Source organism: Neopelma chrysocephalum, unplaced genomic scaffold (assembly GCF_003984885.1).
Source record: "Neopelma chrysocephalum unplaced genomic scaffold, ASM398488v2 Primary Assembly neopelma1_97116, whole genome shotgun sequence".
NCBI classification, from domain to species: domain Eukaryota; kingdom Metazoa; phylum Chordata; class Aves; order Passeriformes; family Pipridae; genus Neopelma; species Neopelma chrysocephalum.
In genome coordinates, this window is record NW_020925758.1 from 2275290 (window position 1) to 2300865 (window position 25576).

Below are 25576 nucleotides of genomic sequence, written 5' to 3' on the forward strand. Positions count from 1 at the left end.
CACTAAGGAACCCTCTTCCTTTGGTCTGGGAAGTGGTTGGGTTCCCTGAAGATGTGACCTACTCCTCAGGTGACCACGCTGAAGCTGGATGAAGTCTCTCCTGTGACTTGGTCTCTTCCAGCTTTATTATCAAACTAAAAGCTGGAAATGGTAGTGACTGAAACAGATGTTATGTGAGTTGTTCCCTTCTTTTAAGCTCCGGTTCAGTTCAGTGGGAGCAGAGTTAATTTTGTAGGACTGAAATAAATGAGGTGGAAGGTCACAGAGCTAAATGTTTTCCACAGACTCCTACCCTGCATTGCTCCATTTCACTGTGTGTCTAGGATGTTTTTTTTCCTGTTTTACCTTCTATTTTGACTTCTTAAGTTTGTGCCACCGGGGAGCAATAGGAATCTGTATTTTGCAGTTGCTGCCTTGGAGAAATAATACAATTTGCCTCAAAAGCTGGAGTGCATTCCAACCACAGACTGTAGGGATAGCTCAAATGAATTAAAATCCCTGTGTCCATTCTTTTCTTTTATTAAGACATTTTGCAAGGTAGAAAGAGTCCATATTCAACATTTCTTCTCAAGGCTGCTAGAGATTATCAGATATTTTTATCCTCTGATTCTGATGTTTTGAATACCTTGTGTGAATACTTAGGGTAGAAATGCATGAAAATTATTTTATTTCTAGAGCCAGTAGCAGACATAATTCTTGGAGATGACAGTGAGAAGAAGGAATTAAGCCATCATAGAATTACAGAATGGTTTGGGTTGGAAGGGACCTTAAATATCATCTAGTTCCAACCCCCCTGCCATGGGCAGGAACATACCCTTACCCTATATCACTGTATTTGTTAAGGATTGACATTTCTCCACGTTTCCTCTTGATTCCTCTTGGCCAGGTCCTTGGCTGTTGCTGGAGACTGCTGCTTAAACACAGGTGAGGCAGGAGGTGCAAAACATTTCTTTGCAAAGCCAAATGAAATAACCACCAAATAATCTGAGTCAAGCCTACGCTTGCTGTTTAAATTGTTTGATGTACAGGGTTTCCTTGAGGAAAAAAAATAGTGATCTACAGCTTTTGCTGGTTTCATATCTTTCATTTAGGGGCAAACAAGATCTAAAGAACAAGACTTGAGAAATAAATTTGGACAAAGTATTTGCTTATAGGCCACCATAGGTTGTATCCTCATAGGGTGGTACTGTGAGAGACTGGTCTAGAGAAAATGAATTGATCTCACTTTTGGGACCATCCTAGTTGTTTCTTGACCTTTTAATCAGGCACAGACAGTAATTATTTGTTGTGTTGACCAGATAACTCATTGGCTGGTCCGACAGTCTTGTGAAATGGGGTTAGTTAATCTTTCCCACTGTGTACTGAAACCTGTTGACAGGGGAATTAGGGAACTGAAAATCTGTGTTTTTACAAGGGATTAGCATAAAAAACTCCTCTGCAGACCGAAGCATCTTCTGCTTAGTAGCAAAACTACACAGTATTGGAGCTGGAAACCATCAAGCTTCAGTGAGAGAAGAAAACATCTCTGGAGTGCAATCTTACAGCTATTTAATCATGAAGTCCTTTACTCACACTTTACTCACATCCTTTGTTCACACTACACAGAGACATTCAAAGTCTACGGCTTGGAGCTCAACTGTTTGACTCCCTCCAAGTTTTCCCAGTTGCAAATTGGTTGTGATTTACTTTCCAAGCTGATTATCCTCACGATGTTGCCTTGGTGTCTGATCCAAGCCAGGCTGAAGTAAATGGGAACCTTTCCATGGACTTTAATAGGTTTTGGATGAGGCCTTAGTTATCTCTGTAGCTATTATGAGAGGCACAAGTTGCACAATGAAGTGCAGGTGTTTGTGCCGCTCGGAGGAAGACCTTGTACTGTATTTAATGTTCTTTAATTAATTGAGTCCCGAGGTATGGAGTGGGCTCATGTTCCCAGAAAATGCATTAGGGTAACACAGCACCTTCCATTTGCAGCAATCCAAACACAATATTAAAGTTTTATGTTTATTGAACGAAGTCCAGGAATCCACATGCAGGAGCACTTCACCTTCCACTGGAATGCAGCCACTTCTGGAGCAAAACATGGCAATCTTTTCACAAGGATAGACAAGCAGCAGGAAGCAAATGGTGTCAAACTCCAGGGAAAGCATCAGGTTTCTGATGTGAGCTGTCAGTAAGGGACCAACATAATAATATGAACAAGAATTTTCCCAGTGGCTTGACCTTGCTGATGCAGCATGTGAGGAGAGCTTTGTGCAGCTGCTGTGCCGTGAGGTCAATCCAAGAAGTCACACTTCCAACAGCAGAGCATCTTCATGGTATGTTGGAAAAATGAGGCCAGGTGCCCACCTTCCTGAAGCTAAATAGTCAAGTCCAACCTGGCAGCCAGGGATGCCTTCCTAATCAGTGGAAAGAAAGAGGTGCTTTCAGAAGAAAGGTGACTCATTTTTAAGAAGAGTCAACCCAATTTGGTTGGGTAAATCTGCCTCTGGAGTTGCATTTTTCTCTTTACTGACTGGAAGAGAGCCCAGCTGACTGGTCTGGCCTGAGATGTTATTCTGGTGTGAAAGTGAGAGAAATCCCACCTTCAGCTAATGAAGCCTCATGAGAAACCTGCCTCAAGGTCCTTTGATGCCACCAGCTCTGAGATGAGCTGCCAAAGCGAAGAAGGATTCATGAAATGCTCTTGAAACTGAGGGGGGGGGGGGGAAGAGGTTTGGCTTTGAAAATCTGTGGAAAAAGAGGAAATCTGCGGGGTTGAAAAGAAAGAATCAATTTCTGCCTTGTCAAAAATCTTTCGCAGGCTCAGAATAACAACAGCAGAGGAAGATGACCTTGAATGACTCGATACCCCTGTGAGGAAAGGAGTGGTGTGTTCTCCCGGGAGGAGATGGCAGCCGGAGCAAGGAGGAGAGCCATGAGGTAGGGAAAAGCTGGGCACAGGGTGGTGGGTGGGTACCAGGTGGCTGGGAAAGCAGCTGGAAAGGTGTGCAGACAAAACTGCTATGGCTGAGCTCTGTGCAGGAGGATTTTGGGGTCTGGGGGAATCAGGGAGGCAGCAGATGAAGGGCAGCAGAGGGGTTAGTGGCATGGAGGGGAACTTGGCCCTGTGGGATTTGCTCTATGACCCCCCACGGGCGTGGGCAAACCGGGCATTACAGAAATCAGTAGCAACAGGGAAAGCTTTTTTGAGGCTGGAAAGCTTTGTTAGAAGCAGTCCAGCCCCCACAGAGCATTTCTGCAGATGTTAATGGATGCTTCGGTGGGGAAGAGCACAGAGCACCCCATTATTGGGGTTGTGCTAAGATAGAAGACCTCTTAATCAGATTATAAATGCACTTCCTTGTGCAGAACAACTCAGCCACCCCTGCTCAGTGATATTTATTGCAAAGTCAGAAAGTCATTAGGTGGTGGAGTTCAGATTTCCAAGTGCATGTTTGGTATAGACAAGTCAATATGTTTTTGTTTTTTTTCTTAATTTAACTTCTTGATTGACTTATTATGTACATTGGCACTTTTAAGAGCTTCAAATAAAACACAGTGAGAGTTCAGAACAAATGTAAATGGCCTAAAAGAAAAGGAAAAAAAATCCTATAATCTTTTTTAATGGCTATAAAACGTGGGAAGGATATATCATAAGCTCCCCGCATGGGGTCCTTGTCTGCGTTCAATCCAGTATTGTAATTTAGACATGACTTTTTATTTAATTTCTGACTGAGAAAGGGAAATTAGAAAACAACATTATCTCAGCTGCTCCGTTATAATGAACAATATTTCACAGTGCCAGTATAAGTTACCTTAAGAACTTATTTTATGAGACAAACATTGGCTGAATTCCACGAACAACTGGGTTTTCTGGTGTCTTTTGTCTGCTGAAGAACCCAAACTTAAGTAAGGTTTTTAATTGTAAATAAGCCCGTCTCTACAAGTGGTGTGTGTGTTACATGTGTGTAACACGTGGACCAGTGCAGCAATGGAAGTGGCGGTGGTGGGATTATCATCAGGGAAAGAATTCCTGCTGGAGTGCAAACAGGGGTTGCTTTGTTTCATGTTAAAGTTGGTTTCTAACTTATTTCTTCTAGCACATGTACCTGTGCTTGCCTCCAGCAGTGATAGATAGCACAGGTATGACAGACACCCGTGGAAACAACTTGCAAGCATGGTTTTAAGGGAAGTGTAGACTGAAAATAGATTTAAAAATTCGAGATTCAGTGTTGAAAAAGATGGAGAGAGGAACATGAATAGCAGGGAAAGATGGAGATGCAATTGCTTCCATACTGTCAGGTTGAGGCCAGAGCAAATCTGCTCTTAACAAACTCCTCCAAATATCTCCAAGAACACCAGCCCCGGGGTAGGAAGCTGCCTCGGATGAGCAACTTGTTTGTTTTCAGACAGTAGAAACCAGCCTTCTCTGTTTTTTTTCCCCCTGCTGAACAAATGTAGACCATTGATATAAAATACTGACTTTAGTTGTTTTTCCTATGGGGAAATCCCAGCTCGGGATTATGCAGCTGAATGTTTATTTAGCTGTAAATAACACATTCTCCTGTTAATCTCTCTATCTGTTTTATCAATTTTTAAGTCATGGAGACTTATCCAGTCTGTAATTAACCCTTTTGTATGGCAAAAGGCAGGATTGCCTCTTTCCCCCAGCCACTAAATACATAATGTTCTGATAAATATTTAAGCAGTAATGAGGGACGTAATGCACAGTAATCCATTAGTGCAGCATTCTGGGGGAGCAGCACGGTGCTAAAATGGATGCTGTAAGTGCTAAAATCCCAGATTGAGCAGAAGGACTGCTGACCACTCTGGGATTTGGCTTTGAACTATGCTACAGGTTGGGAAATCCATTTGAATGTGCTTTCTGTGCCTGTCAAGAAAATCTTCCCTAAAAAATGTCAAACCCCCCAAAACCCCCCAAAACAGAGCCAGCCATCTCTCTGAATGGTGCAGCCAAATATTCCCCAATCAAAAGGCCATCAAAGGCCAGGAATGGGAAGTCAAAGCCTGGACTAGTGGTGAAAGAAGGTAGTGTTGAGTGTGTGATCACAACTGGTTCCGCTAACATCTAAAACCGGGATAAACAGGGGTCTATGAGAACTCTTTCTCTTTGGGAAGCCTACTCACTTTTCCTGTGTTTCTCCCACTTTTTTCTACTAATTAAATCTTTCATTCTAATTACAATTATGTCTATAATAGTTGCCTGCATCAGGACAGTCTACGAAAGGAGCAAATGCAGCAATAGACAAGGCATTGCTTCCTACTTTGCTTTTCACAGCAGAGTCTTGATTCCCACCAAGGGCAGGAAGAAGTGAGGTTTGATACCAGGACCTTTGTGCTATGGGGAGCAGCTACAGCTGATATGTGTGCTCACTTCCAAGCAGAAAAACCAGGAATACTCTCTCCACTCGCCTGTGTGCAACGAGCAGTGACAAGTGGCTCTGAAGAGATGTCCCACTGGGACATACGGCTGAGCAGGATGCTGCCTTAGTAGAAACTGATAGGAGTTGGGAGAAACCAGCAAGGTTTTGTTGAGGTCATGGAAAACGAAGTTTTCTGGAGTATCTGTGAATTTGCACCTGGACCAATAAACGTGGTTTTTTTTTTTAAATTGTTATTCATTTTACACCTCAATAAAGCTTAATTATAAGTAAGCAGTGAGAAAAGCAGGAGACATGTTCCAATAATATTGCACTTCTCTGAATCATTCCTGTGGGGCTCCGGCAGTTTTGTTACCATGAAGCAAAATAAAACAAATTAAGAAAACTATTCAAAATTCATTTAAAAACATCATCCGAGGAGCATCATAATAAAAGCACAATAAGAGAGACAAGCTCACTTGGCTAATTTCCTTCATGTGCTGTGCATGTTTATAGTGTGTCTCTTAGTATGTTTTAATTAGCATCACAATCATCAACTGGTAACTAACATCACGTATGGTTCAGGTTGGGAGGTGCAGGCCACCTATTTGGAGCAGAGAAGGGGCTGGGAATCTGATCTTGGCTCTCAGGGTGCACAAGTCAGCACAGCTCGCTGGCAAACCAGCACTCTAAAGCCCTAAATCTTGGCCAGACAGAATGTCCTTGAGCAAAGGAACAAATTCCAGACCTTGGCCCTTCCATCCCTTGGGTCCTTCCAGGCCTGGTACTGACTTCTACCCTTCTGCTCAAAGCAGGACTCGTGGGGCAGACAAATGTATTGATCATGTTGCTCACTGCCAGCCTGCAAACCACATTGTTTCGTTTCCTGTGGATGTAACATCCTTCCTGTCAATGTGGTCTCTTCTTGGCTGCATCATAAGGCACTTTCCCTGTCCCTGTTTTCACCACTGGAAACAGGTTGCTCAGTTTGCCTTTGGTGTGCCTTCCCCTTACTGCAGGTCTTTGCTTGGCTTGGAATTTTTATTCTGAGAATTACTGTATCTCTTCCCTTATTTATTTATTTATTTATTTATTTAAAATTTTTCCTTTTTTTTTTTTAAGTGATGCTCCTTCCTCCATCTGAGCCCCAGTTGGTGGTGTGGGAACAAATTCAGGTACCCGAGGATGTGGCTGATCAAGGTGACCTGTTCAAGGCCAGGTTAGACGGGGTTTGGAGCAACCTGGTCTATTGGAAGGTGTCCCTCCCATGGCACGGGATTGGAACTGGATGAGCTTGCAGGTCCCTTCCAACACAAACCATTCTAGGATTCTATGATTCTATGGCATGCACTCACCCGGACAACTGAGGTGAACTTTTCTTAATGTCTTCCAGAGAAGAGCTGACCTGTTCCTCCTGAGCCTGGACCTGGGGTGGACTATTTCAGAAAGTCTGGCCAGGTGTGAGCCAGCAGCTGCCTCCAAAAGGGATGGAGGAGATGAACCTGTGATGGACAGATCACGCTTAGTGACCTTTAAAGTTTTTAGGATGCCACTGTCTCTGCATTAGTGCACTGTTTCGTACCTGGAAAAGCATTACTTCACCAGGCCACCTGCACAAAATCACACCCAAGTTGTTTCTTCCTCAATAGCCCCATTTGATCAGATTTTCCACTCTTAAGCTGCTACAGGTACTGTCTCAGGAGTAGCAGACACTGCTGTGCAACAGGGACTCGCAGTGTCTTGCAGTGAACCTGTTAGTCTTGTGGTTTGTATCCTGAAATGATGGTCTTTGCATCTGGAAGAAGAAGAGGAGCCCGTCAATCTCAACAGGTTACTAGAGGAGGAATAGGCCTGGCTTTGTTTTCATCCGAGAATACTTTCATCTGAAGGTTTGGCCCAACCACTTTCCATTATTATTGAGGTATCCTGTCTAATTCACTTTTTCCCTTCGAAAAATAAAAGGCATTTCACTTCCCCTTAAGAATATATTATGAACTGCTGCACTTCAGCAGTGTGATAGTTCATAACAGAATCGAGAAGAGCATGAATTATTGTCAGAACTACATTACTAATGTGTAATCTGCAGCATTGGTTAATTTGTTTTGATATTAAAGTTTTAATAGGAAATATAATTTGATTGCATTTTAAAAATAAAAACTGATTTTCTGTATTACAGAAAAATATTATGAATAATAAGCAAAAAAGGGGCTAATATAACTAGGCATTTCTATTAACAAAATAAATACGTTTCATACGCTCTCTGTGTACTAATTCAAGTCATCTGATGCCAGTTTGGGCTGATTTAACATAAACTACAGCCTTGTTCCTTTGCTCTGCATTTTGCAACATTGCTGGCATTAGCTTGAGGATGGAGTCAAAGTTTTGCAATATCAGCTCCTTGCACATCAGTTATTAGCACTCAATTATTAGCAGCATTAGCACCTTGTGCTGTACTCTCAACACACCAGCAGAGCCTGGTCTGTATTTATAGATGTTCTCCAGCTGGACTCAGAATAATTAAAGAACCCAACTGTGAAAACAATGAGTTCTCCACCTCTTAAATCAGGGTAGGTGGCTTGTGCTGGTGGCAATGTGCAAATGGATGTGTTATTAGGATTATAGCAGGGGAAAGTCAGCTCAACAACAGTGCAACACTAAGTGTGATGAGTACACTGACATGATGTGAAAGTGTAAGAGGAACCATGCTGGGTCAAATGAACCACAGAATTCCTTAGGTTGGAGAAGTCATCTAAAATCACCGAATCCAACCATTCCCCAGCACTGCCAAGGCCACCTCTAACCCATGTCCCCAAGTGCCACATCCACGTGGCATTTAAATCTCTCCAGGGATGGGGACTCCAACACTGCCCTGGGCAGCCTCTGCCAGAGCCGGAAAACCCTTCCCATGACAGAATTTTTCCAATATCCAATGTAAACCCCACCTAGTGCAATTTGAAGCTGTTTCCCTTCATCCTGTCCCTTGTTCTCTGGGAGCAGAGCCCGATCCCCCCCGACTTCCCCCTCCTGTCAGTAGTTGCAGAGCCAGAAGGTCCCCCCTGAGCCTCCTTTTTTCCAGGATGAACCCCCCCAGCTCCCTCAGACGCTCCTGCTGCTCCAGACCCTTCCCCAGCTCCGTTCCCTTCCCTGCACACGCTCCAGCCCCTTAACATCATTTTGGTCCTGAGGGGCCCAGGACTGGAAGTGTGGCCTCAAATGAAAGGTCTGTGTTAGTCTATTTTCAGCAGTGCTGCCCCACAGGGCCTGGGAAGAGGCTCAGGATGAAGTGAGCATCCTTTGATTGGTGCCTTCCAGCCTCCAATCTCTGCCCCTGCTTCACTGTTTTCCATATTTAGCAACTTTCAGTGGATTTCTCTACCATGCTAGAGCTGAGACTCCAGAGGGCAAACTGTTGCTGTGGTGTTTTTTTTCACCTTTAATAAGATGCTTTGCCCCTCATAGCTCTGTCCTTATGCTGTGTGACCTTGTTTACAGTGGTTAAAGACCTCAGGGCACTGTTATTAAAGAATGTGTGAGCTCAGAGTAATGGAAGGGTAAAAGCTGTCCCATAGTGAACAGCTGAAGGTCCATGATCTATTCAGCTTATCAGAAAGATATAGAGGAGAATTGATGAGAGAGTGTATTTCCTTCCTGGATCCTTCAGTGGGCACCAAAGGACTCCTTGGTCTAGTGGGGAAGGAGGTAACAAGAACTGAGGACTGGAGACTGAAGCTGTAAGATGTCAAACTGGAAACAAAACATACATTTTTTTTCTTGGTGAGGATAATTAGCCATGGGTAATAATCATCAGGGGAAAAAAGTAGATCTTTGCCTTTTTGATGACTTGAAAAAAAAATCTGGCTTTCTTCCTTTAAAAAAAAAAAAAAAAGTGAGTCAAGCACAAGATTTTGAACCAGACCCATGTGAATGACTGACATAGAAAGGTGGGATTTTTATTATACTAGAAGGTCCTTCAGATTTCAGAAAAAAAACAGCATTATGCAGGAGCATTGCATCCAGGATCTTTGCCTAGGTAATTATATTTCACCTGCCTAGATAGTTCTCTGGTTCATTTACATTTCAGCTGCAACCCTTCCTTGACTGGAGATGGATCCCATTCTAGGATGGCTCTTATGAGCAGTTGCAGCTTTCCTTATTCTAGCTGAAAAAAGGAGATGCTGCTTCCAGTTAACTGACCACTGAGGTAGATCTGGGTAATGTTTGGGTGATTTATCACCTTTGGGAGGGAGGCAAGGTGATAGTTCCGGATGTAGGAAAGGAAGAAGAGTATTAGTGGAGCAGCCAAAGAATGCACATCTGATGAAAATCCTGTATATTTAGTATTTTTTCTTGTTATTATTGTAGTTATTATTGGTGTCATTATTAATAACTAGCAACAGAGTAAGGCTGTCATTAGCAGTTAGGCAAAATGATCCCTTGGTGCTACAGGGAGAGGGAGAAAACTGTGCAAGTGCAAGTTAGAGAGACATGAAACCACCGATGAACAAATTCAGAAGCTTTTCAGGTCAATATTTTTTCTCAACTTCAGCTCCTTCTCCTGCTCTGTTTCTTGGCTGAAGCACCTTTCCAAGAGACATGGATCTGTTCCCACCTTTCTGCTAATGTCTTTGAGTGCCTACGTAACTTTAAACATACAATTGCCAGAGTAAGGGATAAAGAGATTCATGTCTGGCAGGGGACTGATTTAGCTTGGGAAGTGCCAAGTCCTGTGGAAGAGCCAGGGATAATTAACTCCTTATTCAGGTGTCTCTGGTAAGAGCTTGGTTTTGGCTGCGTTCTAGTCCTTAAATACTTACCTCCTCTTACTTACTCTTACTACTTACCCTCACCCTTCTTTGGCACTACTGAAAAAAACAATGTCTTTGTCCACCTGTAAAATGGATGTTGTCTTTGATCTTACCAATCATGGAGAGTTGCCTTGTGTGAATATTACTTCCCTATGACATTTTCTATTCCCTTCTGGCTTGGCACAGATGATCTCCCAGTTCTGTCCTAAGGGGAGAAAGGGGTTTGGCACCTCAACTCATCCTGGATAAAGGAGCTCTTAAAGACCACTAGCACTGGGGAATGGACAGCTGGAGGTATGGATATTTTATTAAGCAGCTTAATTCCTGTATTGATAGTTAGAATTTCTATGCCTAACAGAGATGCTTTAAATTTTGTGAAGTGTGAGACTAATCCTGTCAAATCAGAAGCAGTAAATATGAGCATATAAATTTAACGGAGAAGAAAGAATTATATCTTTGTTTATCCTTGTGGTACAGAAACAAATGGATCCTGTGCAATAACCCTGCATAAAACACAAAAGAAGTCTCAAGCCCGTGTGATTTCTCCAGAGGAGTCAATGAGAATGGGCCATCCTTTGTGGCAATCTGATTGCTTGATCTCTAAAAAAGATACTGTGGAAGGCAATAGTGAACAGATTAGGGTTTGGAATAAGATTTCTGTATCTCAGATATCCAACACTATATAAGATGTCTTGAAAAGAGGCAGCTGAAAGGGAGTATGATAGAGATATGCATGTTTCTGAAAGGCACAAGGAGTAGGAATAGAAAATAGCTATTGACTATTTATCTTCTCAGAAGAACCTGTGTATTTACCAGGCAGAGGCAGTGATGAATTATGGTGGTTCCTCACATCTCTCCACCAGCCTTGGGCAAGTGGAGAACAGTCTGTGCCTGCCACATTGCTTCCACCTTGGTGTCAGCCCTTTAGACTGTCCTGATGGATAATGATGGGCCATTATTATAACATAAATTAAAACTAACCAGGAGCACCCCCATCCTCCTTTTCCAGGCAGGCCCACTTAATGCAGTTCATCTGTTATTGCAATTTCTTTTTTTGGCCTTTTTTCTTAATAATGTCTTTCTTTTCACCACCTGTGAATTAAAAATCAGCTATTTCTGTGCTGACTGCCAGGTTTTAAAGCTCTGCTTTATCTGTCTGAAAACTATGTCGTGTTTCTTCTTTTATATACACCAGCCTTGCAATAAAGTTTGTGACACCAGAGCTCGCAATGCCTTTATCTCTAGCTATATCAGCTCCGTGGCTGTAAAATCTCCATTACCTTTCCTTTCCAGTCTCTCAGCTCTGCTGAACCACCCACTTGTCCAAAGGAAAATGAGAAGTGGTTTTTGCTTTTGAGTATCCCTGGGCTGGAGGGTGCAGGAACAGGAGGGGGAATATCCGGACTTAGGCTGGAGAGAGGAAGGCTCTGGAGAGACCTTAGAGCCCCTTCCAGTGCCTAAAGGGGCTCCAAGAGAACTGGAGAAGGACTTTGGACAAGGGTCTGGAGAGATAGGATGAGGGGAAGTGGCTTCCCACTGCCACAGGGCAGGTTGAGATGGGATATTGGGAAGAAATTCTTCCCTGTGAGGGTGATGTGGCCCTGGCACAGGTTGTCCAGAGAAGCTGTGGCTGCCCCATCCCTGGAAGTGTCCAAGGCCAGCTTGGATGAGTCTTGGAGCAACCTGTTCTAGTGGAAGGTGTCCCTGCCCATGGCAGGGTTTGGAATGAGATGAGATATAAGGTCCCTTCCAGCCCAAATGATTCTGTGATTCAGCTCTTGGTACTGCCACAGACCTGCTTTCACAGCAATCCCACTTTCTCAGGCTCATATCTTAAAAAACGTCTGGAAACACTGTTCTTTTCATATTAGCTGTTTGTTTTATTTAATTTGATGGGATGTTTCCCTGTCAGCACCCAGAATAGCCTTGTTTTCACTCACAGCTGCTGGACACCACTGGCATATGGGAACTTTATTGTAGGGTATTTCTTCCAGCAAGGCAAAAGAACTGCCTTTCATTTCACAGGCTGTACATAGAGGAGTTTCATTTTCAGAGATATTTCCAAGTCTTTTTTTTTTTTTTTTGAGTAAGTCACACCTAAAGAGGAAGGTGAGATGAGGCAGGATTTATGGGTCACCTTGCTGTACCCCAGCTTTCCCAACACCTGAGTTGCTTTGTGCTTCCAAGCAGTGTTCCACAGACCAGTTTCCATCATGCTTTATGGTGATGGTCAAATAATGGGGGAAGGGAACTACAGTAATATTTGTTATCTAAATATGAAAAAGTAATATGGCAAAATTATTCAGAAGAGATATGAATAAGCAAAAAAAAAATCCCAATGGTAGTGGTTCATTGAACTGGTGAATTGCTGATGTGTTTGGCTGTGAGAAATGGAGTGAGGAAGAAAAGGTGATAAATCTGGTAATACCTGGGTTATCCTCAGAAAACAGCCTGGCAGCAGAACTGATGGCAGCAATAGTTCAAAAGTACCTACAGGTAATGTGCATTTGGCATCATGGCTTATTTGTCGAGTTTGTAGTGGTGCCTGGTTTAGTTTATCATTGTCTGCTCATGCATTTTAACCACACCAGGGCGATATGTGCAAGCCATGGGAATATTCCTGAAGGAGAGAGGCTCAAATTCTTCCCTGTCACTCTGAGTTTTATAAATCATCCATTAGATTGCAGGCTGGGCTAAACCTATTTTCCTCCAACAAACCATGTCAAGCCAACTTGAGGTTTCTGCACCGACTCCCCAGTGATGCTTAAGCAAGTCATTCTGATTTACCCGTGTAGACAGATTGTAAAGATTAATTTGGATCTACAGACTGAGTTTAGACAAAAACCTTACTCTGAGTTTCAAAGAACTCCACTTTTCACGAGCTAAAGGAGAGCCCCAGGCCTGATCAGAGCAGGACCATGATGAAGTGTGGGTTGGAAGCTGAATGCCTGAATTATTAAGTTTGAGCTCATCTCAGCCGTGGGTTGTTCAGCAGAGCCATGCACAGCTTGATGGATTCAATTGCAAATCTGGGCTGTGCTCATGTACATTTGACTGTGTCAGCTTCAAGCTGAGCTGCAAGTTCAGTGGAACGAAAATAATTCAGAGTGAGACTCCAGCCAGGCTGCTGGGTTTCTCCAGTTAAACCAAAGAGTTTCTCTCATTGGAGGTGGAAACTTCTGGATACCAACAAGTTCCACGGGAAAACCACAGGGATAATAAATAGATGCAGGCAGGCTGAGCTGTAGTGAGACATAAGTCTATGCTGAAGCTCTGCACCAAAGATTAGAGAGTGTCTTCTGCAGGAATGTATGGCTCCTTCCAGAGAGGCTGCATGACACCCGAGATGGAAAAGCTGACTCAGGCAGGACAACCAGAGGGTAGAAGGTGCTGCAGAAGGGAAATGCACCTCAGCTCTCTTCAAAGCAGGCTGCAAACTGAAGTCCAAAGCACAAGCCTGTCCCAAGACTAATGCACAGCTGTGTGTGACTACCAGCATATCCCTTTACGCTGTATCACATCCCTCGTCGGATTATTTCACATTTAGGTCCTTCCGAGGCAAAGACGGTGACAATGCTTTTAAAAAACCCCATGTTTTTAATTTCTCCTGAACCACACAGTTTTCCCAAGGGCAAATGTTTTTACAGCACTCAGCCCCCCTGAAAGGCAAGAGAGAACATACAACATTAAGTTCACATAGATGGTCTCGGTGCACTTCCAGCTCAAGGCTTTCTTTTCCTTCAGCACCTGCCTCACAGGTCCTCCTTCTCCCTGGCATTCCTTAGTAGAAATCACAGCCTTTTTACATCTCACATGAGATGAAATAACACAGGAGCCGATGCCTCCCATTTGTTCCTCCTGCAGGAATCGCTCTCTGAAATTCCCTGGCCTGTGTTATAATGGAGGTCAGAGCTGAGCAAAATATCCCCTCCTGGCCTTAAAATCTATGAATAATATTTTCCCTTTGAGACTCCATCCAGGACACAGTGGGGAAAGCCTCAGTCACACCTGGGTTATGGACTTGGGCTGGGTGTAGGTTGGATAAAACCACCACAGATGGATGGATTCAGTGCATCTCCCTCTGTCCAGCTGCACCTCCATCGCAGCCCCATGGGGCAGTAGCATTGTGGTACCACAGCAGTAAAGCCACTTATGAGCTGGGATGGCATCTCACATGCCTGCTCTCGCTCACTGATTTAGTATTCAGAATTTAGAATTTATTGAGGATCCTTCTTTTGTCACATCATCTATCAGAGACAGACACCACCGAGATGGAAGGGGGAAAAAAAATTAAAAACCTGTTTATTGCTCAACTTGCTCTAGGCATCTTTTAGTTTATTGTTCAGCTTGGTTCATTTCAGTGTTTCAATTTGAACGGTTCGCTTAGTTGCTGTGGCTAAAAAAAAATAAATTAAGAAAACCATAAGAAAACCTATTTAAAAAAAAAAAAAGAGAGAGAAGAAGAGGCAGCAGCAAAAGTTGAGATTTGTGGGGCCCCACAGCACCTCACAATGTCAGAGGTGTCAGCGGATAATTTAAGGGCAGAATCCCACGTAGCCACAAGAGACGTGCTCCCAATTCCCTATTCTGAGTGTGTTCACCCATCGAGCTGCTGTTGGCACCCCTGGGAGGAGCTGGGATGAGAGACCCGCATTGCAGATACCCTGCCCAGGGTTTGCTACTGTGCAGCTGCTCTTGTGTGCTGAGCCTTTTGCCGGGGTGTGCAAGGACCCAAACATTGCCACTTGCTTTTCTCAGGCTCGTTCCTCTGTGTATGTGTGTGTTAAATTGCCCTTGATTTGCACCGGCACAAACGGGATCGGCGTCCACGGGGAGCAAAAGGTTGTTGCGTTTCTCGTGGTCACCCAACTGCAGGTCGGATCCACATCCCGCAGGTTCCCCAAAAATGGCATCCTCGTGTGCTGCCCCCCTCCAAACACAGCAGCCCTTGCTCCAGCAGTCCTAATTACGGCTCGGCTGATCCTCCAGACCTCGCCTCGGAAATCTCTGCCTCCAGCGGGGTAGGGGCTTTCCAAAGAAAACACGATCCAGCTTCTCCACGCAGCTGCTTCCAGCATTTGAAGAAACCTTCTCCAGCAGCAAGTGTACTAATCTCTATGGGAGATAAGTCAATTACAGCAAATTGAGCTATTTCATTTCTGGCTGCAAATGGCTTTCAGTTACACAAGTAGACACATTAATCTAATAACTAATGATCATATATTTTACTAATCATACAACGCTGCGTGAGGTATTATATCTAATTATATTTAAGATTAAGACATCTTTATATGTGTGTTTTTGCCGGTTGCCAGGCTGGTGCAGATGGATGAAAACAGAAAAAGAAATCAGGAGTAGTTCCAATCCCCACTCTGTAAGAAACAGGAGGTCCCTTTGAAAGACAGAAAGATACAATTCAGAGAGGATTGGCTGAGGTTGCCTCCAGGATAGAATAGAAAGGAATAGGAAAGAATAGGAAAGAAATCCTGAAAAAAAAATATTTTATGATATTGGATTTTTTTTTTTTTTGATGCAAGGGTTGAGTCCAGAGATTTGATGCTAATGGCTTTGGAGCACAGGATCTTTTGGGTTGGAAAAGCCCTCTAAAATTCATTACTGTTCCCCCAGCGCCGCCAAGCCCACTACTGACCCACGTCCTCAGGTGCCACATCCACACAGCTTTTAAATCCCTCCAGAAATGGTGACTCCACCACTGCCCTGGGCAGCCCATTCCAATGCCTGACCACCAGTGAAGAAATTTTTCTTGATACTGAACTTACACTTTCCCCTCTCTCAACTTAACTTGTCCTATCACATGTTACCTGGCCTCCTCTGTCATCCAAACAGCAAAGGCTGGCAGCAGCAAGGTGCCCTGCACTTAGACTGGGATATTTCATTTTCCAGGCTCAAGGAAGCTCCCAAGAAGCCAAGGGTTAGTTACTGACATAAGTACCTGAAACGGGGTCTCTAATGCAATCTCTTAAAGCTTATCCTGATATTAGTACGTACTAAGATCACCCCCTGAGCTTGACTGGACTGTTGGTCAATATGATAATGTCTTAAATGCAGTTATGCAATCACTGATTATTCTCTTTGGTAAATATTTTTATTCATGTGGGTATTTTTTGCATCAGTCTAGCAGCAATCCATCATATGTGAAGGTCTCGTGGCAGCTGCTGTTAAAATCAATATGTGTTAAGATGCCAGAAAACTGAGCTCATTTTTCTCCTCTTTGACATCGTAACTAAAGATCATAATAAGAGATAATGATAATGATGCAAAGCAATGATTAGAGATACTCTGCTAAAGGAAAGAAGGGAACCAAGCAAGCAAGAAAAGGAAGGGTGATAAAATAAGGGGGAGAAGACCTTCCTGTTTCCCTGGGGGAAAAGTGGGGTTAATTGCCAGGGAGGCATGCATAGAAATCACAGTTAATATACCCTCCCTTCATCCTTGCCTGGCCATTCTCACCTGGACACCTCACACCAGTGCTACAGTCGTGCATCTCTGCAGCAAGCACAAGCCAAAACCTGGGCCTTCAAACCCCATTCTGAGCAAACAGTTCTACAAATTCAGATGGTCCAACAGACCACCTATTTGAGACCACCTACAGAGATACTGTGTGTGCAAATAGCCACATGTGCACATGTGTGCATGCACAAGTACATGCTCTGTGTGCGAAGCTAGAAAAAAGTCAGGGCTGAAATAGCACGTAAATGATGAATGGGTAGGAAAGGATTTTGGAGGAATGAGAATATTTCTCTATTAAGTGTAAGTGGCTCTAAGTCTTTACTCAAGCAAAGCTACCACACTGCCCAAGGGTCCACCAACCTCTGATACAATATATATGATATAAAACATAATGAACATAGCACAATGTAGTGCAGCCTATATATATAATCCCCCCAAACTAACCCCCTGGCATACAAGCCATGATATCCATGCATCTCTGCACACATAAATCATAGAATCCCAGAATGGTTTGGGTTGGAAGGGACCTTAAAGCTCACCTTGTTCCACCCCCTGCCATGGGCAGGGACACCTTCCACTATCCCAGGTTGCTCCAAGCCCCGTCCAAGCTGGCCTTGGACACTTCCAGGGATGGGGCAGCTACAGCTTCTCTGGGCAACCAGTGCCAGGGCCTCCCCACCCTCATAGGGAAGAATTCCTTCCCGAAATACAATCTCACCCTGCCCTCTGTCAGTTTGAAGCCACTCCCCCTCATTTTGTTCACTACATACCCTTGTAAAATACATGCATGCAGTCACACATAGATATAAGGAATTGTTTCTGTGGAAAGAATTCTGCCTGTAGAGGTTGCAATGTGGCTGGCTCTTAGGAACAAGTCAGCATAAACGCACGAGAATATTTTTTCATACACCATCTTTCACACACAGTAATCATCTTTCATTCATAAGAACATGTATTCATACATAATCTTACTTTTTTTTTTTTTGGCCTGGACATGCAGTACGAGTGTAATTCGCACCGTGAATCTTCAGCACAATGTAAAATCTGAATGATCAAAATATAAATGCATTTGTCAAATAGCAGGCTTGGAAACATGACACACACATGACCCCGTCACCAAAATCCCGACACCGAGCGTGAGGTAATTCCTGGAAGCTCAAGATCCTTTGTCGCATAAGTGTATCAGCCCTCAGCCCCCAAACCCGTGGCCAGGAAATCAAGCTCTGTGTCAATACAAGCACGCTTCCCCTGCTCTGATTGCCTCCCTGTAAGCAAGGCTGCAGTGGAAACCCCATCCCGGGAGGCAGATGGCATGTTGGGATGTCAGAGGGAGACTGATCCTCCCCGTGCCGGCGCCTTAGGCAGGTGCTCTTTGTCGTTCAGTTCCACTAATCACACCGCGGCTCTGACATCCCTCCCAGTATTTAACTTTCCTGGGACCTCTGGTAGTTTATTAACATTTTCAGGCTACAGGTACTGGTGTTTCTGCCTTCAATTACGAGGCCACTTTCTATTTTTTTTCTTTTTTTTTTTTCCTTTTTTTGCTGCAGGAAAATTCCCTGCCCCAGGCGAAGCGTTGGTTGCAGTGATAGGAATAATCATTTGTGGGTGATATTTCAGCAATGCGCAGGGGGAAGTGGAAGACGATCTGTGACAAACAAAATGGATGGTATCAAAAATCAATTCCACTCTTGCTATGGGAAAGAGCAAAGGAAAGTTAAAAAAAAAGAAAAAAAAAGAGAGGCAATTCAACAGCTTTTAGAGGGGGGAAGGCTTGAAGGGAGGAAAGGAACTGGCTTAGAAGAAATACTTGCTTTGTGGTAGTACAATAAAACACACTTGAAAAAATTTGATTTTTGATGTGGACTCAGGTGTGTCTATGAATACCTTCAGCATTGGGTTTGGTGCTGGGAAATCCAATCAGTGCCAAATGACAGAATCACAGAATATATTGAGTTGGAAGGGACCCACAAGGATCATCAAGTCCAACCCTTATCCCTGCACAAGGCCATCCACAAGAGTCACATCATGTGCCTGAGAGTATCATCCAAACTCTTCTGGGGCTCCATCAGCCTTGGTGCTTTGACCACTGCCCTGGGGAGCCTGTTCAGTGCCCAACCACCCTCTGGGTGAAGAACCTTATTTTAATACTTGACCTAAACCTCCCCTGACACAGCTTCAGGCCATACCCTGTCTCAGGTCTAAGCCTGTTTCCTTGACTTTGTCCAGATTCTCTTCTAGGTCTTCGAAGAAGACTCATCTAAAGCCATAGTCAAAGTGACTATCACACAAAAGTGATTTGGTTTTTCCTTTAGTTGAGATATCTGCTTTGGCTAGAACAGCAATTGACTTGTACAGACACAGGTGTGTCAGAGTTTTCAGGGTTAAAACTCTCACAGAGTTATTAGTAAAAACTTATATTTTTACACTGAAGAAATGACTTTGTGAGGGGCCAATGTGTTGATTAGGAATTTGGACCCCTCACTTTGAGAAAGACATGGAGGGGCTGGAGCGTGTCCAGGGAAGGGAACGGAGCTGGGGAAGGGTCTGGAGCAGCAGGAGCGTCTGAGGGAGCTGGGGGGGCTCATCCTGGGGAAAAGGAGGCGCAGGGGGGGGCCCCTCTGGCTGCGCCCCCCGGGGGGGGGGGGGGGGGGGGGGGGGGGGATCGGGCTCTGCTCCCAGGGAACAAGGGACAGGAGGAGAGGAAACGGCCTCAGGTTGTGCCAGGGAAGGTTTAGATTGGATATTGGGAAAATGTCTTCAAGGGAAGTGTCATCGAGGGCAGTGGTGGAGTCCTCATCCCTGTGTGGATGTGGCATTGGGTACATGGGTTAGTGGTGGCCTTGGCAGTGCCGGGGGAACTGTTGCACTTGATGACTTTAAAGGGCTTTTCCAACCTAAATGATGGACTCATTATTGCTACAGAGTCTATCTGAATGCACCTGGATGTGTAAAAGAAGGCACACCATTTCCACTACTGGCAAATAGGAAGATTCTCTCTGTGAATTAAGGCCCTGGCATCTCCCAAAATGCCCACAACCAGCAGCACAATCATTGCTTTTTTTTTAGCAGGTCCTCTGCTTCTAATAGTAGATAATTTCAGATATTACCAGCTCTGATAATTAGAAAGCTTCTTCTAATTTCCACCCTAAATTTATTCATGGCTGGTTTAGATCCATTTGCACTTCAATAGCCCACTCCCAGAGGAATAAGGAGGTTGCAGGGCTGTAGATGGAGGTGATAGGTTTGACCTAGAGAGGAACCTGGTTCCTGCAGCCTCTGCCAAAGACCTGCTTGACTGGGTTGAGCAGTGGACATTTTACATCTACGAGTGGGGTTGAAATATTAAGAGGATCAGGCCTGCAGGGGGGAATTCAAGCTTCTTATCACTTATTATGACAAATTAAACATTTGGTGGTTCCAAAATGGTATTTATTTTCAGCTAAAAAACTGGCCTTTCCTTTCCCTCAATGTCTTTCATTCTTGATGAAGCTGGATGACAGGAAAATAAAATATTTAGTTTATTATTCCTTGATTGATTCTTTTTTTAATTGTAACTTTCTACCTTCTCTCCAGTGCTGAGAGAAGAGGATGAGAAATGCTGACTAAGTCATTTTAGCCCTTTTTAGAAACCCGCAGGAATGAGTTTAGATTTTAAAAAAACGATTTTCAAACATTTTCCTTTTATTCCCAAACAGGTCCCTGGAAGAAAATCGTGGCACAGTACATGCTGATGATCAACCTGAGCACCCTGTCCTTTACAGATGGTAGAGAAAACAAGATCCTGCCTGAGCAATTATAGGAAGTTAACACAGAGAGAGGATCCATGGAGAGTCTATAGTTGCTATGTACAGAAATAAGTTGTCTCTTGAAGTGCCAAGCAGACTGCAATGTATATTTCCTCTCCTAAAGGAATAAAATCTTTAAAAATAGATGGGAAGTGATAATGAAAATACCACTCTCTCTTACTCAGAGCTTTTTCTAGTCCACGTAAAAACCCTCTCTGGAAAGTCATCCTTCCCTCTCCTTCTGATGGTCTTGGAAAGAGACATGCAGCATGGAAAAGCCTTGAGCAGGTCATCCAACTGTCTGCTGCGAATTCTGGCTGGGGTGGGATGGGGCTCTGCAGAATCTGTCCCCTCACATCGCTCCACTGTCACTCAACATTGCTCTGAACTCTCCCCCAAGGTTTTCATCATCCCCCCACAGTGCTCCAGCCTAGAATCATAGAATGCTTTGTGTTGGAAAGGATCATGAAGACCATCTCATTCCAACCCCTGCCATGGGCAGGGACGCCTTCCACTATCCCAGGTTGCTCCAAGCCCCGTCCAACCTGGCCTTGGACACTTCCAGGGATCCAGGGGCAGCCACAGCTTCTCTGGGCAACCTGTGCCAGGGCCTCCCCACCCTCACAGCCAAGATTTTTTTCCTAATTCCCAATCTAAACTTAATCTCTTTCAGTTTAAAGCCATTTCTCCTTTGTCCTGTCACCACATGCCCTTCTCAAAAGCGTCTCCCCTCTCACTGTTTTCATCATTCCACTCACATTTTTCTGGCACAGCCTCTGCGATGCTGCTTCTCTCTGGGACCCTGCAAGGACCAGCAGCTCGCCCAGACTGATGGGACACAGGGCTCAGGGGGAGCTCACCAGTGAGGACCAAACATGCCAGCCCTTCACATGGTTCCTATCAGCCAAAACGAGCTACTCAGCTTACAACCCCCCCCACCCCGTGTTAGTCGCGCTTAACCTGCTGCTAAATAAAATTCATAGCTGTTTAAATAAACGCTGTTAGTACCCAAATTCCACTGATGATTTGAAAACAATTAGCGCCTTTCCAGGTCATGAAGAGGGTTGATCACCCTCACCCACATTTTGTTTTATTTGCGGCCTTCCCCCACTGTCGTCTTGACATTCTGCCACATGAAAGTTGGGAAAGTCTGGGGAGGGAGGGCTAAAAGGAAGCAATACCTGATCATGTAAACAATTAGACCTTTATCCATCCTGCCCAAAGAGGTCCTTTATCTGATGACAACCTCTGCAGAACGGAAGAGGAGTAGGTACCTCCCTCTGGGACCATCCTAACTATTCAATCAATTCTCCTCAATTACTAACAAATCTAAATGTGATTTATCTGTCCAGGAATCATTCCAATATCAGGCGAGGATCTATCAATAAAACCCCCAAAGGCAATCTTTTTTTCAGAGCTGTCAATAGAACCTCTGAAGCACAAAGAGAGGGAGCCGACAATTGAGATATTTTGCTTTTTTTTTACTTCTTTTTTTTTTTTTGAGCACTTAATTAAGTCGACAAGAAGCTGTCAAGGATAATTTTCAAAGCACACGGCCTCAGCATCTGACATTTGATAATATTACACTCCATGTTGATTGAAATTGATTTTTTCTCCTCTTTTTTTCTTTCTTTCTCCCTTTTTTTTTTTTTGGTGGTGGAAGGCTGCAAAAAAAGGGGGCATTTGACAACTTTCTTGCCCATAGATCCAAGGACAGCAGGCCAGTTTGTTAAGGTCAGTCATGACAAACAGTATGATGGGTTTTTAAAACCAGCTGAGTTTAACAATAGTAGGGCACGGGTGTGTTATTTCAGTGTCAATAAAGCAAGCTGCTCAGCAGTTAGCAAATATCTCAGCAAGATCAGAGGTGCCGGGATTAGAAGTAATAGTAAATTTATAGGGTCGGATTCTGATCTCAGTTAATACCATTGTAAATCCAGAGCGAATTTCATTGACTTCAATAGTTTTTGATCCAGAATAGCCCAGATGTGGTCATTTTCTGAACTTGTTACCAGAGCTGCCAATTGCATCGTTGCTTTGGATTTATTTGTGCTTATTTTTCACCCTGATGGGAGCTGCGCACTTCCCTTCCCTCTTCCCCCCTGTAAAAGTCACTTCTGTAAATCTCTCTAGATGATTATCTTCTTAAATGCCTAAGCTACTTTGTAAACCTATACATGCAATAGCTGCCATTCCCATGCCTTTGAAACAAGTGCAACTCTGCAAACACTGAGCAGAATCTGGCCCCTGTCCTTGCTCAGACAGCTTGGGAAAAAAAAAAAAGTACAGATGGCAAAAATCAGGTTCCAGGCTTTTCTTGCTATTTGGCTCTCTAAGCACTGATCAGTATTTCCTATTTGCTGCTTAGCACCCCATGTAGAAAGCAAGGCAGACTCTTAGCAAATTGATTTGAACGATAATATTTTATTAAAGTTCTGTACTTAGTCGCTCTCGCAGCTGCAGCTGAGCAATTATGGCATTTCAAGAATAATTTATTGGTTATTGGAATACAAGATATCATTTTCTTTTTTGCCTAGGCTACAGAAAAAGACCCTGGAGCATGGCAGTTGTGTGAGAGGCCAGGGAGCCTGAAGGTGCTGGGCAGAACATCAGTGACCTGACAAATTTATTGGGATGGCTTGAAGAAGAATGGGGCCCAGGATGTACAAGCCCTAATGCTAGAATCCCAGAATACTTTAGGTTGGAAAAGCCCTCTAAGATCACCAAGTCCAACCATTCCCCAGCACTGCCAAGGCCACCAGTAACCCGTGTTCCCAAGTCCCCACATCTACGTGTCTTTTAAATCTCTCCATGGATTGTGACTCCACCAGTGCCCTGGGCAGCCTGTGTCAGGGCTTGGCAACCCTTTCACAACAATTTTTCCTAATTACCCCTGTTCCTGCACATGCTGCCTGGCTTCAGATCATGCCCAGCTCACATCATCTGCTCCATCACGTGGCACTAGGGCTCAACAGGAATGGGAACAGCTTGGCAGGTACTCCCTTGGTCCCTCCTTGAAGAGGGGCTCCAGGATGAGGTCAGATCCTGTCCCTGGTTTGTTTTTTTTTTTAATTTCTATTTCTTGCACAGGATAAGATGGAGACGCATCAACATCAAGTTGCAGCCGATTTCAGAAGACCCAGTTCTGGACGGACTGGGGCTTGAGCAGTGGAGATGGGGTCAGTCTCATCAGAAACCAGATCTAAAGGGGCAGGTCTGCCTTAAACAGCTAAATGGTTTCTCAGGAGTGTGTAATTTAGACACCAGGCAGCTTTCATCTGTCAGAGAGCATCAGGGAGCAAGCAAGCTAAATTAATTAATTGAATTGCCCAAGGTCATGGAGGAAATCTGTAGAAGAGGTCAGCAGTGGTCACAACCCCCCGCCAAATCATCATCCCCATCACCACAGGTGTGCTCTCAGCAGGAGCGTGGGATGAGAAGGGTTAAGCTGGGCTAGATTGAAGAGAGACATAATTATCCCAGGTAAGAATTAACTTGCGAGGAATTGGGAGCAAGGCACCACCTGACTCGAGCTAAATGATCTAAATCTGTATGTCCCACGCTGATCCCCACGTGGCTCTCCCGCAAATGATGCACCAGAATTAACAGAGAGTGCTTTACAGTAGGTACATTTCACCCCTCGGAGGAATGCTGTAAAAGTTGATCTCACAGATGCCACTCCTGCAGCACCCTGAGATGAGGAGAGAGGTTTACATCCAAATGAGTGCCAGCACTGCCTCTGGAAAGCTCTCACAACAATTAAAGCAGAATTATAAGAGGTTCCCGGGAGTGATCGCAGTTTGGATTTGAAGGGTGAGGGACCCTGGTCTCTCCACCTCGTTTCAGGCAGATGAAGCCTGGGTTTTATGACTTTTGGGACCCTGTGGCTAGGAAATTAAAAAGTGTCAGGGGTCACTGCTGGGCACTTGAATGTGACTGTGAGCCAAATCATTAATTCAGTCTGAAGGTGTTCTTGGCCAGAGGCAGCTGGCCCTCTCCCAGCTACATCCCAGGGATGTTCTGAGGAGCAGCCTGAGCCAGGCACCACCCTGACTGCCTGTTTGGGTCTGGCCACCCTGAGTAACAGTATAGATGAGGATATTTGTGCCAAAAAGTGGCCCAGGTGGGCTGATTTTAGCTGTGCAGATGAAGCCTTTATGGCCTGTCTTCTTGGCCTCTTGATCTAAGAGAGAATTTGGGACCTTGGCTGGTCACAACAAATGCTATCAAGATGAATAGGTGAATGCTACTCTCTGGGAGGGTCTCTCGGGCTTCCCATTAGCCTGGAGCAGGTCTCCAAGACTTCCAGGGGCCCCTGGAAAGACTGAGAGGCACCAACATCGTCACAGCCTGAGCAAACTTCTGGTCCAAGAGTATGTTTTTCTCTTGCATAGGCTCCACTTGGCTGTGCAAAGTACGAGCCCTGAGATTTATTCCTGGCATTTGCTTTCTGTTGTTAGCTCCTTACTTCCTGGATCCTTGGGATAATGGAGAAACTTGTTTCCTTAAAGAATACCTGTGTGCAAACGTGGGCTGGAGTTTGCTGCTCTGGGAAGCCACGGAGGAGAGGTAAAACTCTCACACATCATTCTCCTCTGGCTTCATCTGTTCCCTCCTTACCATCTAAGGGGAATGATCCCTGCCCATGGTCTCCCTCAAAATGTGTAGGGACCAACCAGGCTGGGCTTGCTGGAATGCTCTGAAACCAAGCTGGTTTGAGCATTGTGATTGTCATCAACCCTGCAGTGTGACCAGCAACCCTTCTGCTCTTGAGGACATGATTCAGTGGTGGCCTTGGCTGTGCTGGGGGACTCAGTGCTCTGAGAGGACTTTTCCAACCTAAATGATTCTATGATTCTATCCCATCTCCTGTGCTTGGCTGGCGTTTGGTGCTTCTGTATCAGAGGGAAGGAAGGTTTGCCCACCCGAAAGCTCAGCTGTTTTTTCCCCAGCTACATGAGTTGGTCTGATAAAAGGTAATGCCTTTCTCCACAAACCCACCTCCACCTCAGGGGCTGAAATTGAAGTATAAAGCCACTCGTGCAATATGCCAGAGCAGGATTTACCCTGGGCCTTCAGTCCCCCACAGTGCAGCCTGAGGCAGTGCAGCGATGCTGGGCTGAGTCCTTGCTACCTTGACCCTGAAGGG

General features: G+C 44.5%; 1 long non-coding RNA gene across 1 annotated transcript; it reads left to right on the forward strand.

The window, feature by feature from the left end:
- The first annotated feature begins 6732 nt into the window (after positions 1–6732).
- On the forward strand, positions 6733–20454 carry LOC113961393. Its single transcript, XR_003532299.1, has 3 exons — positions 6733–7284; positions 10355–10462; positions 20338–20454. It is a non-coding gene; the product is annotated as an uncharacterized LOC113961393 (long non-coding RNA).
- Positions 20455–25576: the final 5122 nt, after the last annotated feature.